This window comes from Rattus norvegicus, chromosome 14 (assembly GCF_036323735.1).
Source record: "Rattus norvegicus strain BN/NHsdMcwi chromosome 14, GRCr8, whole genome shotgun sequence".
In the NCBI taxonomy this organism is placed as follows: Eukaryota; Metazoa; Chordata; class Mammalia; order Rodentia; family Muridae; genus Rattus; species Rattus norvegicus.
The window spans coordinates 16,534,720-16,549,433 of NC_086032.1; the positions used below are offsets into that span (position 1 = coordinate 16,534,720).

At 44.0% G+C, this 14,714-nt stretch overlaps 1 long non-coding RNA gene across 1 annotated transcript in view; it reads left to right on the plus strand.

The window, feature by feature from the left end:
* The first annotated feature begins 3,051 nt into the window (after nucleotides 1-3,051).
* LOC134481724 (uncharacterized) overlaps nucleotides 3,052-14,714 on the plus strand; it is a 32,600-nt gene continuing 20,937 nt past the window's right edge. Inside the window, exon 1 of the long non-coding RNA XR_010057474.1 lies at nucleotides 3,052-3,357. This is a non-coding gene — a long non-coding RNA (uncharacterized LOC134481724). The remainder of the gene's footprint in view (nucleotides 3,358-14,714) is intronic.

Consider the following 14,714-nt stretch of genomic DNA (forward strand, 5'->3'; position numbering starts at 1 on the left):
TTATAAAATAGCCTTTTTTGGGTTAATCACCGATTCTCTATTTTAAACAATAGTTTTCTTTGCTGGGTATTTAATGACTACCACTCAGCATCTCAGGGATCCAATAGACATAAAATATCACTGCTATGTAGTTTATATGGAATATTTAAAATTAGATAACCAAGAAGGTCTATGCATGTGTAACTAGTTGAGTAAAAGGTGTTACGGTCACTAGGACGTTTACCCAAATTAATTTCAAAATAGTCTTTAAACAAAAGATACCAGGGCTAAGGAAGATGACAATTTCAAAATATTATTTTTTTAATTTTTTATTAATCATTTTAGTTTATTTAGTTTGGGTTAGTTTTATTTATTTTTGTATGTGGGATTGATTCATGTGTCACAGACTGCACTAGAAGACAGAAGACAAGTTGTGGGGGCCAGTTCTCGTCTTTGACCATCTACATGGGTTCCAGGAATTAACCCCTGCTTCATCAGGTGGTAGCTGGTGCCTTTCCCTACTGGGCCATCTCCCTGCCCCTTGTTTTATTTTTGAAACAGGGCCTCATGTAGCACAGATGGCCTTGAACTCACTGTGTAGCAGAGGGTGGCCCATTATAAACCTGTGCCACCCCCTCTAAGAATTTGTTTTTTCTAATTTGAAAGCCCTGGGACTGCAGAGATGGTTCAGGGGGTGGAGGCTTCCATGCATCTGGGTTTGATTCCCAGAACACACACAGTGTAGAGAGGGCTGAATCTCACAGGTTGTCTTCAGAATTCACATACATGCTATTAGACGTCTGCTCACACAAGTGTAAAAACACACATTCGGAATGAACAAATAGTGCAATCTTCTTTAAATTTTCTAATCAAGAGTATATTTTCCGCACACTAAGCAATATCATTTAGAAGAACAATTAGTAATATCTGAACAGCAAAGACAATGAAAATTTGCTTTAACATTTTCTTTCAGGGAGAAGACACCTGCCCCGCCGGGGCAGCCGTCTTCCAGTAACTCGCCAAAATGACGAACACAAAAGGAAAGAGGAGAGGTAATTGGTATATGTTCTCTAGACCTTTTAGGAAACATGGAGTCTTTCCTTTGGCCACATACATGTGAATCTACAAGAAGAATGATATTGTAGACATCAATGGAATGATGGAAACATTCAACCTAAGGAAAACACTTTGCAGTCCAGGTCCGTTATTTCCTCTGTGTACATTAGGCCATGAATTCGTATGGATTGGGCTCCAGCAGATCAGGCTCCTTCCCGTTAGTCCTCACAAAGTGGGCTTCTCTGGGTGGCGCAGGCTGGCGCTTCAGCTGAACCCAGGTGCCCTTCTCTTTGGCTTCCTCTTTCTTCTGATCGTTCTCCTTCACCCGCTTCAGGAAGCTGTCTCTGCTCTTCGAGTGGTTGATGTGTTCAATCCACACACTGATCCTCTTGGCCAGAATCTCGCCGTTAACTTGCTTGTTTATAATGATGCCCTCGGCATGCTGGGTGACTTTGTAGACTCTTCCGGTTTTCTGTGGTAACGCTTATGGGGCATTCCTTTTTGAACAGTGCCCATTCCATTGATGTCTACAGTATCATTCTTCTTGTAGATTCACATGTATGTGGCCAAAGGAAAGACTCCATGTTTCCTAAAAGGTCTAGAGAACATATACCAATTACCTCTCCTCTTTCCTTTTGTGTTCGTCATTTTGGCGAGTTACTGGAAGATGGCTGCCCCGGCGGAAACGCAATTTATTTTAAAAGAAAAATTAAAAACTTTTATGTGTATACTTTCATATTTACACACACACACGTGTGTGTGTGTGTGTGTGTGTGTGTTTGTATATACATGTATGTGGAGGGAAGGGAGGAGATGGAGAGGAGGCAGGGGTCGGGAGGAGAGGGAGAAATTACAGAAGGAAATGAGGTTGAAGCGGATGGGCAGGGCACACTTGCCGGCTTGCGTTGAATTGGGGATTCTCTAACTGTATTCCTTATTCTGTGAAATCACTCAGGCAAACCTTCAGCCCTCCGGGCTGAGAACATTACGATGCATCTTGAGAACTTGTGGGGGATTTGTCTCGGTCCCACTGGTCTTTGGGATAATTACTTTGGATGATTTTCCTTAATCCTTCTCCTTGGTGATTCTGCGAGGTGCCACATTGTGCCGCCTTGCCGACACTCTGCCTGCCTTTTCTAATTGCTTTCTGCTCTGTGCTCCTTTGTCGGGGACCCTGAGGCCAGATGGGGAATAGTAATTGTCAACTGATCTTGGTAGCATGTCCTCTGAGAGGCGATGCTGCAAACGGGGCCTCATTTTCAAAATCCTGCCTGCGGTGTGTGTTTTTGATGCCAAAATAACGCATTTAGGCTTTAAATACAATGCACACCTTTCCAAATGCTGGAAGGGTACTCAGCAGAGACACAGACTTTTGAAAAAATCGGGTCAGTTTTCAGTGGTTTCTCAGAAGACAGGAGCTGCTGAAATTTTAATTTAGTAGAAATGGATATTTCTACTCAAGAACTGATAAGGCACAAGAGTGGAGAGAACACTTTGGAGAATAGTTACCTAAGCTTACATCTGGGGCTTCAGCTCATAGGAAACAGGCTCCCTGCTCTCGGAAATTAATCCCAACTGGGACACCTACCACACGGCCAGCTCTGTGGGCCGCGTGAGTCTTGCCACTCTGGTAAGACAGAAAGACACACAAGTGGTAAGATGAAGTTTTATTTGTTAGAGATGAAGCCAACAGGGGTGGAGAGCCTAGGAGTCAGTGATGAGTGTCTCTCCCAAGGCCCAGGCAAGATGTGAGGTGTTGGGGGTTTAAATCTTGGCTCGCATCCAGACAGAACACAGCAAGCCACACGGTTCCAGTTGGAGAGGTTTAATGAGAGGAAAAGAGTAGAAGAGGGGAGGAACAAAAGGCCGGCCATGGGCACGTGGAGGGATGGCGAAGAGAATGAGGAGGGGGCAGCAGCCCCTTATATAGTGTCAGGCACAGTTGGCTGTTGCCAGGCAACTGTGGGGCAGAGCATACCTGGCTGTTGCCAGGTAGCTGTGGGGGTGGAGCTTAGACAGAATACCAACATTCCCCCGTTTTGGTTTAATTAAAAAAGAAAAATTAGAGGTGATGGTAGAGCAGGAATAGGGTCATCGTGATCTCTGACTGCTTCCTGCTTGCTTTGTGGAGATTGTCTCTAGGGAACCTAGAAAAGTGGGTATGGGATGTTTGTCCAGTCTTAGAGTTGGCTGTTTCCTTGTTGTCCAGGGTCTGTGGAACCATCTGACAATAGGTCAGAAGGAACAGGTCCAATAGAAGCATCTGTTTCTGTGAGAGGAGATTGAACATCTGGAGGTTGCTTCTCTGGAGCTGTCCTGGATGTAAGTAATAGGTAGAATATTTTATCTATCTAATCTATCTATCTATCTATCTATCTATCTATCTATCTATCTATCTATCTATCTATGGTAGAGAATAAGATTAAGTGAGTTTGGGAGAGAGAAATGTTTTCTTAGATGTACATTTGAAACCCAGAGGAACCCCACCCTTTGGAATAGGTCATAAATGGGAACTTTAGGCAGATGTACTTATCTGGGTGGAGTCTGTTTGGTCCATGAGAGGTGGGTCTGAGTGGATTTCCTGTAGCTTATAAGTTTACAAAAGAGACAGCAACATGAGTTAACAACATGAACATTATTTAAGATAAACTTTTTGGGGAGCAGAAGGAACAATTTGTCCTTCAGAATGTGCCCTGGATGTCTTAAAACAGTTTGCCATGACAAAAAGACGGAGAAAGCAGTTTCCAGATCCTATTTGGAAAGACTGTTCAGCAACAGAGGGGTTCTGGACCTCTCAGACTCGGGGGTCTACCTGAGAAGCTGATAAAGGAAGCAACATGTCTGTGTTAGTAGGTTGACTGGCTAAAAGGAGCAGAAGGGCTGCAGGCTAGCTTGAGTTTGGGTGGAGCAAAATAGAGGCTCCCAGTTTAGCTAGAAGATCCCTTCCCAATAAGGGGACAGGGCATGTTGGTACTACCAAAAAGGAATGGGTTGAGAGGTACACCCCTAAAAATGTAACTAAGCAGTAGGGTTTGGTGAGGAAGGTTTGGTTATCCGCTACCCCGACAATGGGGAAACGGGAGAGAGAAGTGGGTCCCTAAAACTCCATGAGGTCTGAGTAAGTGACCCTAGTGTCCCAGGAAGGAGATGGGTTGCCCACATACCATGATAGTTACCCAGGGCTCTGCTGGTGATGGCAGTGGTCAGGTCCAGGGAACTCAGGCCTCTTCAGTCATCCATAGCCAAGCCTAGGAGATCTCCTGGAGGGTTACCTGGAGGTGATGTCCCCCTGTCCTGCGCAACATGAGTGCAATCGACAGCCCTGCCTGAGTGTGAATAAATTGCAGGGGTGAGAAACCCTGAAGAGTTGCTCAGCTCACCCTTGGCTTTATAGCTTGGGGCTAAAGACTTACAGGGCTAAAGTGCATGAGACATCCGCTCTAAGGAGCGAGGGGATAGCCCGGGCTTTCCAGATCGCTCTTTATCCGAGGACGTTGCAGTCCAGGCACCTCCTACTGTTCTTCCTGAGAACTGAAGTACCAGAAGGGGGCAGGGCAAGCACAAGGCCATCCAGAAAGGCATTTCACAGTCCCTGTTTCTAAAAGCACAAACTGCCTCCCAGACCCAAAGGGCTTCAAAACAGAGACAAAATGCTATTCCTGAAGATCGAAAGTCGTTGATTATTTCTTCTTAGAATGAAATGGAAAATTCTGGTTTCCTTGAAAGATTTATCAGGAAAGGTGTTCATGGGAGTTGTTTTCTAGAAAGATTCTGGGCACAACCTTCGAACAGGATGTCCTTTTCCTGCAGACAATTCAATGACAGAAAATAATCTAGATTTTTATATATGTATAGAATGTGGTGGTGGTGGTGGTGGTGGTGGTGGTGGTGTGTGTGTGTGTGTGTGTGTGTGTGTGTGTGTGTGTGTGTGTATTAAAGAAAGGTAAGTTTAGCCGTTTACGAGCATGGGTCTAGACCTTAGCACATCAGCTTCCATAACTTTGTGTTAATAGGGTGGTTGGTTGCCCACCCTAATATGGGAGGGGTATTCTGGACACTTTCTCTTGTTTTATTGGCTTGGGATGCTATTGAAGTTGACTTGAGCTCACTTTCTTCAGTTTGTTATTGAAGTTTAACGTGTGTATTTACAAGTCCGCTTGCTTCTCGAAAAGCATGAGTGTAGTCCTTTCTGATGCCCAGTGCTAAGGAAATACTCTGGTTCACTGGCTTGCGCCTTTGAGTGTGAGTTGTATTCAGAACATCTGAGTGGCAAACCTGTCGGGCATGAATGCTCAGGCTCTGTATACGGATGGCCCTCTGCTTTCCCCCCCGGCCCCGGACTACACAGTTCTTCACAACAGCTTAGTCCACTCGTCCACAGGAAAGGATCAGTTAGTTCGGCTTTACTCCCCATAACCCCTCCCCCACCACTTAATAAAAAACGTTTTATATGTTTATAACCAGGGCTGAGCCTTAGCATTCCCAGGAAGAAGATGCTATTCATAGACGCTGACCTGCCTGGATAGAAGGTCACAGTGTGTGAACCGATTATAAAACAAAAGGCTAAGCCGGAGTTCTTAGCTTTAGGGCTCAATTCACGGTTGGAAGTACCCTGTACTCTAAAGGTGCTTACGGTGTTTGTCGCTTCTACCTCTAAGACACTAATAACGATACCAATCATGCCTGTCAGAGACATTCTCCACCACTGTTCTAGTTAATAACTACCATAGGGAAAGACGGCAGCTGTTCCACTGTTCGGCATGAGCAGAGGCAGATCCTGCTCAGCCTGCCTCCAGCCGGTAGGTCCAGTGCCAGTAACAACTTATGATGTTAGGGCTGTCTGTGGCAGCAGGGACCTGGGGCACAGCTCCATGCTGTCCCCTGAATAGTTTCTCTGACATGTCTCTATCTAGATAAAGCTGGGATTCTTGGCTTCAACACAGGGAAAGGTTTTCAGGATGCATCCTTATGAAGCAGAGTCGGCGTTTATTAGGGGATTTTAGCATAGGTTTCGGTGCTGGAGTTAACGGAAGCTGTGGGCTTCTCACGGCAGCTTTGGTAGGTTCTGAAGTTACTCCAGGGTGTCTGGGGGGATCTTTTGTTTTTCCTCTTCTCTTTGATAAAGAGGTCATAGGAAGGTTCCAAAGGATGTGTCCGGTGGGGTTATATTGGATGAAATAAAACAATGGCCTAGAATGGTTGCACAAGACATTTGAGAGATCTTTACTGTGGATACAGTGGCCGGTGAGAGTCCTGTAAAACTGCAGGTTCACATCCAGGAAGGAGAAAGGACAAATGTGCTTAGGCCTTACGCCTGGCTCGCTGATAGTTTATTCTTGATTGAAATGCCCCTGCATATAAAGAATGGTGCAGTGAATTTTGTAAGTTGTCCTGGGACTCCTGACTCTCAGCTGGGGAAATGCTTTCAGCAGACTCCAGGGTCAGGAGCTCCTTTCCCTTCCTGTGCCCCACTACTGTGCTCTGTCTTTCTCTCCTGACTCAGTATACAGTGGAAGGAACCCTGTGATGATGACTTGTTTGTTAACTTCCGTTATCTGAATGCAGGAGATGCTCAATTTCCCTGCATTTCAACAACTACACGGTGAACAGGTGAGGGAGTTATTTCCCAACCACGGCTTTCGACCTTAAGAGGAAGGCGGATCTAAGCTAGATATTACTATTATTTAGTGGTTTGTCAGATGATGGGCATCTCTTACTCTCTTTAGAGATGTGTGGGAGCTGCGGGTAGAGGCCGAGTGCTCTGTCATGGTCATGGCTACAAGGTGAGCAGAGAGCCTCAAAGTTTACTTGAGCAATAGCCCATGCCTGTGACGAACAGGCCAGAGGACACTCTCTCACTAGCTAAGTGAGAGACTGGGGTGAAAAGGGAGATGTAAAACCACACCGCAGGATCTTGGCCTTCCGGACCAGTGACTGCATGTACTGATGACAGAGAGACGTTGGTTGTCTTTTTTTTTTTTTTTTAGTTTAATGTACAGGAACAGCACAGAAGACAGACAGTGAACAGATGGAACCTACTGTATGATAAAATGCTACAAACACCATTTAGTTGCCGTCAATAAGAAATTTACTTATTTTAAAAAATCCAAATGCTGACTTTATTTTTTCATCTTTAGCAATTTATTTTATTTTATTTTTTAATCTTTTTATTTATTTATTTATTTTTTTTACAGTCCAGTCATCATCCCCCTCTTGGTCTGCCCTCTGACTGTTCCTCATCCCATAACTCCATCCCATTCTCTCTAAGAAGTGTACCCACCCCACCCCCACTCCCTGGGTTAGTCTCTCGAGGGTTAGGTTAGTCTTCTCTCACTGGGGCCAGACCAGGCAGTCCTCCGATGTATATGTGTCAGGGGGCCTCACATCAGCTGGTGCATGCTATCTGGTTGGAGGATCACTCAGTGTTCTTTTCAAAGCCTGAAGAGGATCCAGCTGTTCTCTCTGCCCGGTTTCTCTTCTTGGTCCCATGAAAAATGATATCGGAGTGTTTCACCGCTCTTTTGTGTCTCCAGGCTGAAGGAATTGGTGTTTTATGAGACTGAGCAAATGTCTTTTGCAACAATATTGACTCAGATGATGTTAAATGAAGATATTCTCCCTAACATTAAGAGTCTGTCGCTCATGACGTTTAGAGCAAGTATGGGCTAGCTGTAAATGTCTCCTCCAACATTCCAGACACCAAGAGCAAATGGATTTGAAAAGTCCGTGTTCTTGGGTGAATCTTTTTCCCTGAGGAAAACACCATTTTTGAATTCAGAAGACGACCGATTTTATGGACCATAAAACACTCTGATTAAATTACATTAAGCCGAGTCCTGGCTTCTTATTACATAAGAAAGATGATAACCATATTTCCCCTTTCACTTTATTTTAAAGACTGGTAGGAAATGAAGTAACCTCCCCATTCCTGCACCCTCAAAAAGATAAAACAAATTTTACAGTCAAGAATACCACAAAGGAAGTGCTTAAGATGAAGCAGAGGGTACTAAGAGAGGGTGTTTGCGAGCTTCTGAAAGTGCGAGCTTCTGAAAGTGCTCCCACGAAGCCACGGCCTTCTTTAGAAGCACACGGTGCTCCAGAGGCATTTGGACTCTATGAAAAATTAGTATTGTGTGCTTTCCTGGAGAGACGAGTCAAATTGCTATTGAGTTCTCTGGATAGCAGTCAGTGTGATCCTTTGTGGTGAAGCCTCCCAAGACGAGCAGGAATGTAAGGAAAGAGCCTCCTGGTTCTAGGCAAGAAGGGCCCTCCTCAGTCCTGAGAGCCCAGCCCTACCGAGCCATGGCCCAAAAAGCACTGAGGCATTTCATTAAGGTGCACGGAGTGATATCTCCCAGAACATTCCAACGCCATCATCCAGGCTGCACAGATTCAGGTCTCAGGGCTGCTGTGGAAATACCACAGCCCCCTAAAACCTCCTCTTGACTGAACTTCCTTCTTGTTCCCATCGTAACTGACTCCCATGCTCTCTGTTACCTTTCTTTGTCTCTAAGATTTTAGAAAAATTATTTTATCAGCCCCGAGTCCTAACATGTGGCTCTTTCCCTAACTGATGAGGTTGGTATTTTATTCATCTCTGGGCCTCTGTGGAAGATCTCACATTTTCCAGGTTTATCTGGACTCTCTCCCAAGACTTGTAGTATTCAGTCTCCTGGTAGATTACATTCCTGCAAGACTCTTCCTTCTCTTTCAGACAGAGTTTAAACAGTGACTTTAAATGCATGCCTATGGCCAGTTTTAGGACATTAGGATAAAAGTATGGAATGTTTTAATGGATAGGTTGCTAGTTGAAATAAACAGGAAATCATAAGGGCTATCTATATTCTTTTTTAAAGATTTTTTTTCCTCTAAAGGCACTTTAGGCCAGATAATGAAATCAAATGAACCGCTTAAAAATAATGAGAATCTATTAGGGCATTTGTACACAAGATAGAGATGTAAAATATGAATTGTTTTTCTCTGTTGTGACAAAAATCATCTGCAAATGGAAATAGAAAAACGACATCCCTTGTTCAATATCTACAGAATACTTAGCAGTAAAGATAACGGAATGTGGGGCCTGCATAAAGAAACCATAAAATTGTTATTGGAAGGCATATAGCAAAAGCTGAGCAAATCGGAAGATGCATCGTGTTCCAAGAAATGGAGGCTCAAGACCAGTAAAGCACCAAGCTCACCAAGACATCCAAACAGGCGAGGATATAATATTCAGTAAAACTCTAGAATGAGTTTAATTTTAGAATTGGAAGGAAAAGGTCTTAAAATTTATAGGAACAATACTTATGCATAGAAGAGAAAGACTGAGGGAAAAGTAACTGAAAGTAACTGGTTTTCAAATATCAGAATATAGTACAAAGCAAATTGATGAAAAAGACCCCCTCTCTGTCTCCCGAGTACCTGGCTGGATAAGCTCTGTTTACAAAAGTGCATCTTCTGCATGTCCTATGCCTACTAGGGGTTCTTTGAGGGCCGAAATAATTAAGCATTGCAGTTCGGCAGAGGGAGGTAGAGAGGGAGGCGGAGGGGGAGGGGGAGGGGGAGGGAGAGGATGAGGGGGAGGATGAGGAGGAAGAGGAGGAGGAGGGAGAGGGGGTGAGGGAGGGGGAGGGGGAAGAATACTATTAATAAACGGAGCTGGCACAAATGCCCATTCATACAGAGGAAAATAAAATGAAACATCTCTCACATTAGACACACAAATGCCTTCCAGCTTCATATTGTGATTGTTAAAAACAGGGATCTTCTAGGAAAAGAAATTGAACAGGGATCAAAGATATAAGATTTATAGCACCTACAAGTGAGGGAACCAACAAGCAAGAAGCTGAGCTGGAGGGTGTGTGGAGAGCAGAGATGTGTGTTAGTCGGGAAAGACATTCTGGAGCAACATTACCAAGAGATGAGCTGGCTGATGGCCTGTCAGGAAGCTAAACTGGATCACAGGACAGAAATAATTAGAATTTTTATTGGAGAAAGCCTACAAGTTAATATGGAAGTCTGGAGCCCAATTCATAGTCAACAGTGAGTAGCAAGTGTTCTTTTTCTTGTCCTGAGGACTGAATGAGGGCCAGGACACAGCACAAGTGAGTCATATACAACACAGTCCCAAGTGTGTCATATATGACAGAGCCCCAAGTGTGTCATATACAGTGCTCTAGGGGAACAATTTGTTTTTCCAAGTTTTGAATATTGTTCATTAATACCCAGTAGAGCAATAAATGAAATGTAGACAATAGAACAATTTAAAGAAACACCTTCGAGAAAAAGCTAAGAGATATCTACCTACCTCTTGCGGGAGGAAGGGGACTCTAAACAAGAGTTTATGTTCTGGGGACTAGGAAGATGGCTCAGTGTGGGAAGCACTTGCTGTGCGAGTGTTAGGACGGGAGTTTGAATCCCCAGAAACCATGTAAAATTGGGTGCAATGCTGTGGGTCAGTAGTTCCAGAGCTCCCATGGCAAGGTGGGAGGCGGAGACAGGACAATCTCTGGAAGCTTGTAGCCAAGCAAGCCTCATCTTGTATGTAGTGGGTAGCAAAGAAACCATGTCCTTCAAAAGGTAGAAGACAAAGACAGACACATCAGATTGTTCTCAGACTTCCGTAGGCATGTATTAGTATGTGTGAATGGGTGCCCATTCACATACATGATCACACACATACTCACACACATATATGCATGTACATATACACAAAAAGATTTAAAAATCATGAGGCATATAAAGCTGCAAAAAGCTTTTTATATAAAATGCAATAAATAAATCAACAAAAAGTAATCAATTTGGCAGGGCTGGAGAGATGGCTCAGTGGTTTAGAGTGCTGACTGCTCTTCCAGAGGTCCTGAGTTCAAATCCCAGCAACCACATGGTGACTCACAACCATCTGTAATGGGGATCTAATGCCCTCTTCTGGTGTGTCTGAAGACAGCTACAGTGGACTTATATAAAATAAATAAATAAGTCTTTAAAAAAAGTCAATGTGGAAAGAATTCCATAATAAAGAATTCCATAGGGTCTGGGGATTTAGCTCAGTGGTAGAGCGGTTACCTAGGAAGCGCAAGGCCCTGGGTTTGGTCCCCGGCTCCGAAAAAAAGAACCAAAAAAAAAAAAAAAAGAATTCCATAATGCAGACAATAAACTAAGGCTTTCTATATGCAGGATTCCTACCAATTGACTGGAGGATAAACACTGGGTAGAGAAATAGTCAATGAGCTTTACAGGAAACTGACAGAGGATTAAAGATGGTGTTCACATTTACAACAGACCACAGAATTTCAAAGTAAGAAGTGGGAAGTCAATGTCTAACAGCACCCAGGCTCTCAGATGCCATTGGTATCCAGGCATGCAGAGAATAGCCTCACATTTTACTGTAGAAACGGGATTATTATAGCTCTTTTGGAGATAAATGAAAAGTGTTGTTAAATAAAAATACATCTATTTCTGATCTAGCAAATATTACTTGCAAGCAGTGGTGAGAAATAAAAGCATCAGGTCTAGGGATATGAATTAAGGGTATTTATGACAGCGATAGCCAGGTTAAACAGTTAAGCCAGACAGAGGAGTGGATGTCTACCATCAGGAAATAATGAATTGTGGAATATTTGTCTCGTGTGGTATTATGCACCCACTAGGTGAAAAAGAATGGGACTCAGAACAGGTCACCAGAGGGAATTTCCACACATTATCAGATGAGAAAAAACAAGACACAGAAAAGCCTGTAAAATACGATCCCATTTCTACAAAAGAAAAAAAAATGCAGTTCTTGCCACATGTTTATATATACACACAGATGTTTGTATAGTGTAATGTAAGCTTGAAACAAAATGGAGCAAAATGAACATCCCAGGTAATTAACATGAAGCTCAATGAGGGGAAGAAGACAAGGAAACCCCAAAAAAGGGGAAATGTCAGACATAAACCTTCCTTGGAAACAGCTCTGGTAGGGCGAGTTCTGGATGTCATTAACAAATGGTATTTAAATAGGTTGTGAGAGGCAAAGAGTTTAGAGAGCATTCAGACATAAGAAAGACATTCACACAATACAAACGGTGAGGGGGAAAATGGGAGCAGGGTGAACGAAGGATGACTGCAGAGGCGCTAAGGATTCGTTATCTGTGAGACAGCACCTTGAAGATGCTATGGGTTTTAAGACATTCACTGGTAGCTATCATCCTCTAACTAGTTTTAGGTGGTCACTACACACCAGTTAACTCTGCCTAACTGGAGCAGTGTCTATACTCACTTCATTACTGCACGTCTAGCCCTGCACCTGACCACACTAAAACTAAAACCAGGAAAACCATATGTAAGATGTGTGAAAGTTCTCCACACAGTGTGCAATCCACTTTTACAAGTCAAGTCTAATGATGGTCAGCAACAGGAACGAACTCCCAGACGCTTACACGAAAGTAGAGTGGGTTAGGAGGTTCCGATGTCTGTGGATGAGCAGCCAGGCCAGGGCTGAGCAGGCAACTGAAACTTAGCTCTGAGTGGGCTCTCCTCCCTTCCCCTAACACACACACACACACACACACACACACACACACACACACACACACACACAGGGAGGGAGAGAGAGAGGGGGGTGGAGAGAGAGAGAGAGAAGAGAGAGAGGAGAAGAGAGAGAAGAGAGAGGAGAGGAGAGGAGAGAGAATATCCAACCTTCTTATCATCTGTCTACCCAACAGGAGATGTGACCAGCTTTTCATGTCCACTTCTAGACAGGAAGTGCTAATTATTCCCATCCAATCCAAATTCCACTATTCAAAGGAAAGACATAGTTCACTCCAGCACGGCTCTAAGACTCACTCTGGAAAAAAAAATCAAGAGTAGCTAAGAGCCAGGTCTCCAAGAACATGGAGTCACCCGCTCAAACTGTAGGCATTAGAGTCGGGAACATACATCTTATGCACCGTGTGCACACATCGCACCTGATGTTTACAAAGACCCCTTTAGAGAAATCCATACACCTCACGGTCAGTGGTTAGTGACTGATGAAATGGGAAATCTATGAAACAGGTAAGACTCTTTAATTTTTGTTTCTGCCATGCCAGAGATCAGACCCAAGGCCTCATGTAGTCTAGGCAGGTGCTCTACACGGAGCTACACCTCTAACCTAGGAGGTGGAAGTTTGGGGGTAGGACTGGGGAGGGTGGCATGGAGTGGTAAAGACTCTGAAAGGGAAGGTTCAGAGGGGAAGGCAGAGTTTCAAAAGTTCACAGTTAAGCAGTGCGGCAAGGTAGCTAGAACATGAACAGTGTTGTTCTAAATTCTTTTGGTATAAGGAACCTCATAAGAACCATACTGCAGTTATAACACTGTGGTCGTTATAGACAAAACTTACACACTGGGGTGTATAAGCAACCATAGTGGGAGCATCTGGATGAGTAACAGAGGGCGGAGGTGAATGTGGTGAGCTTGGATGATCCCTATATTGTCTGGGAAGTGTCTGGGGTCAGAAGCAGGGCACGTGGCAGCAATTTGACTTTGGAATGTTCTGGGAGATATCACTCCGTGCGCCTTAATGAAATGCCTCAGTGCTTTATGGGCCATGGCTTAGTAGGGCTGGACTCTCAGGCGTGAGGAGGGCCCTTCTTGTCTAGAACCAGGAGGCTCTTTCTTTTCCTGTTCGTCTTGGGAGGCTTCACCATGAAGAGGATCACACTGACTGCTATCCAGAGAACTCAATAGCAGTTTGACTCATCTCTCCAGGAAAGCACAGAATACTAATTTTTCATAAAGCCTTCCTACAATAGCACTGCCTTAAAATATGACTTAAAAGCAGTGCATGCTAACGAACCCTAAGTAATGATTTGGAAATGGGTAAAACCGATAGTACTATGTCACCTTTTGTGGAGAGGTCGCTACCTTAAGAACTTGCCTTCTTCCTTGCCTTCTTCCCGTGCGTTCGTTTGATAAGTGTGTATTGAGCATCTGTTATCTGTTATGTGATATGACGTGTTTGGTTAAAACAGTGACTAGGACATTTCTGCCCTAACTATGTACATAAAAGCTTTAGTATTTATTTTTAAACTCTGTGATCATACTGAACATATAGTTAATAATTGGCTATTTTCATAAACACTGACCGTGAGGTGTATGGATTTCTCTAAAGGGGTCTTTGTAAACATCAGGTGCGATGTGTGCACACGGTGCATAAGATGTATGTTCCCGACTCTAATGCTTACAGTTTGAGCGGGTGACTCCATGTTCTTGGAGACCTGGCTCTTAGCTACTCTTGATTTTTTTTCCAGAGTGAGACTTAGAGCCGTGCTGGACTGAACTATGTCTTTCCTTTGAATTGTGGAATTTGGATTGGATGGGAATAATTAGCACTTCCTGTCTAGAAGTGGACATGAAAAGCTGGTCACATCTCCTGTTGGGTAGACAGATGATAAGAAGGTTGGATATTCTCTCTCCTCTCCTCTCCTCTCTCTTCTCTCTCTTCTCCTCTCTCTCTTCTCTCTCTCTCTCCCCCCCCCTCTCTCCCTCCCTCTGTGTGTGTGTGTGTGTGTGTGTGTGTGTGTGTGTGTGTGTTAGGGGAAGGGAGGAGAGCCCACTCAGAGCTAAGTTTCAGTTGCCTGCTCAGCCCTGGCCTGGCTGCTCATCCACAGACATCTGAACCTCCTAACCCATTCTACTTTCGTGTAAGCGTCTGGGAGTTC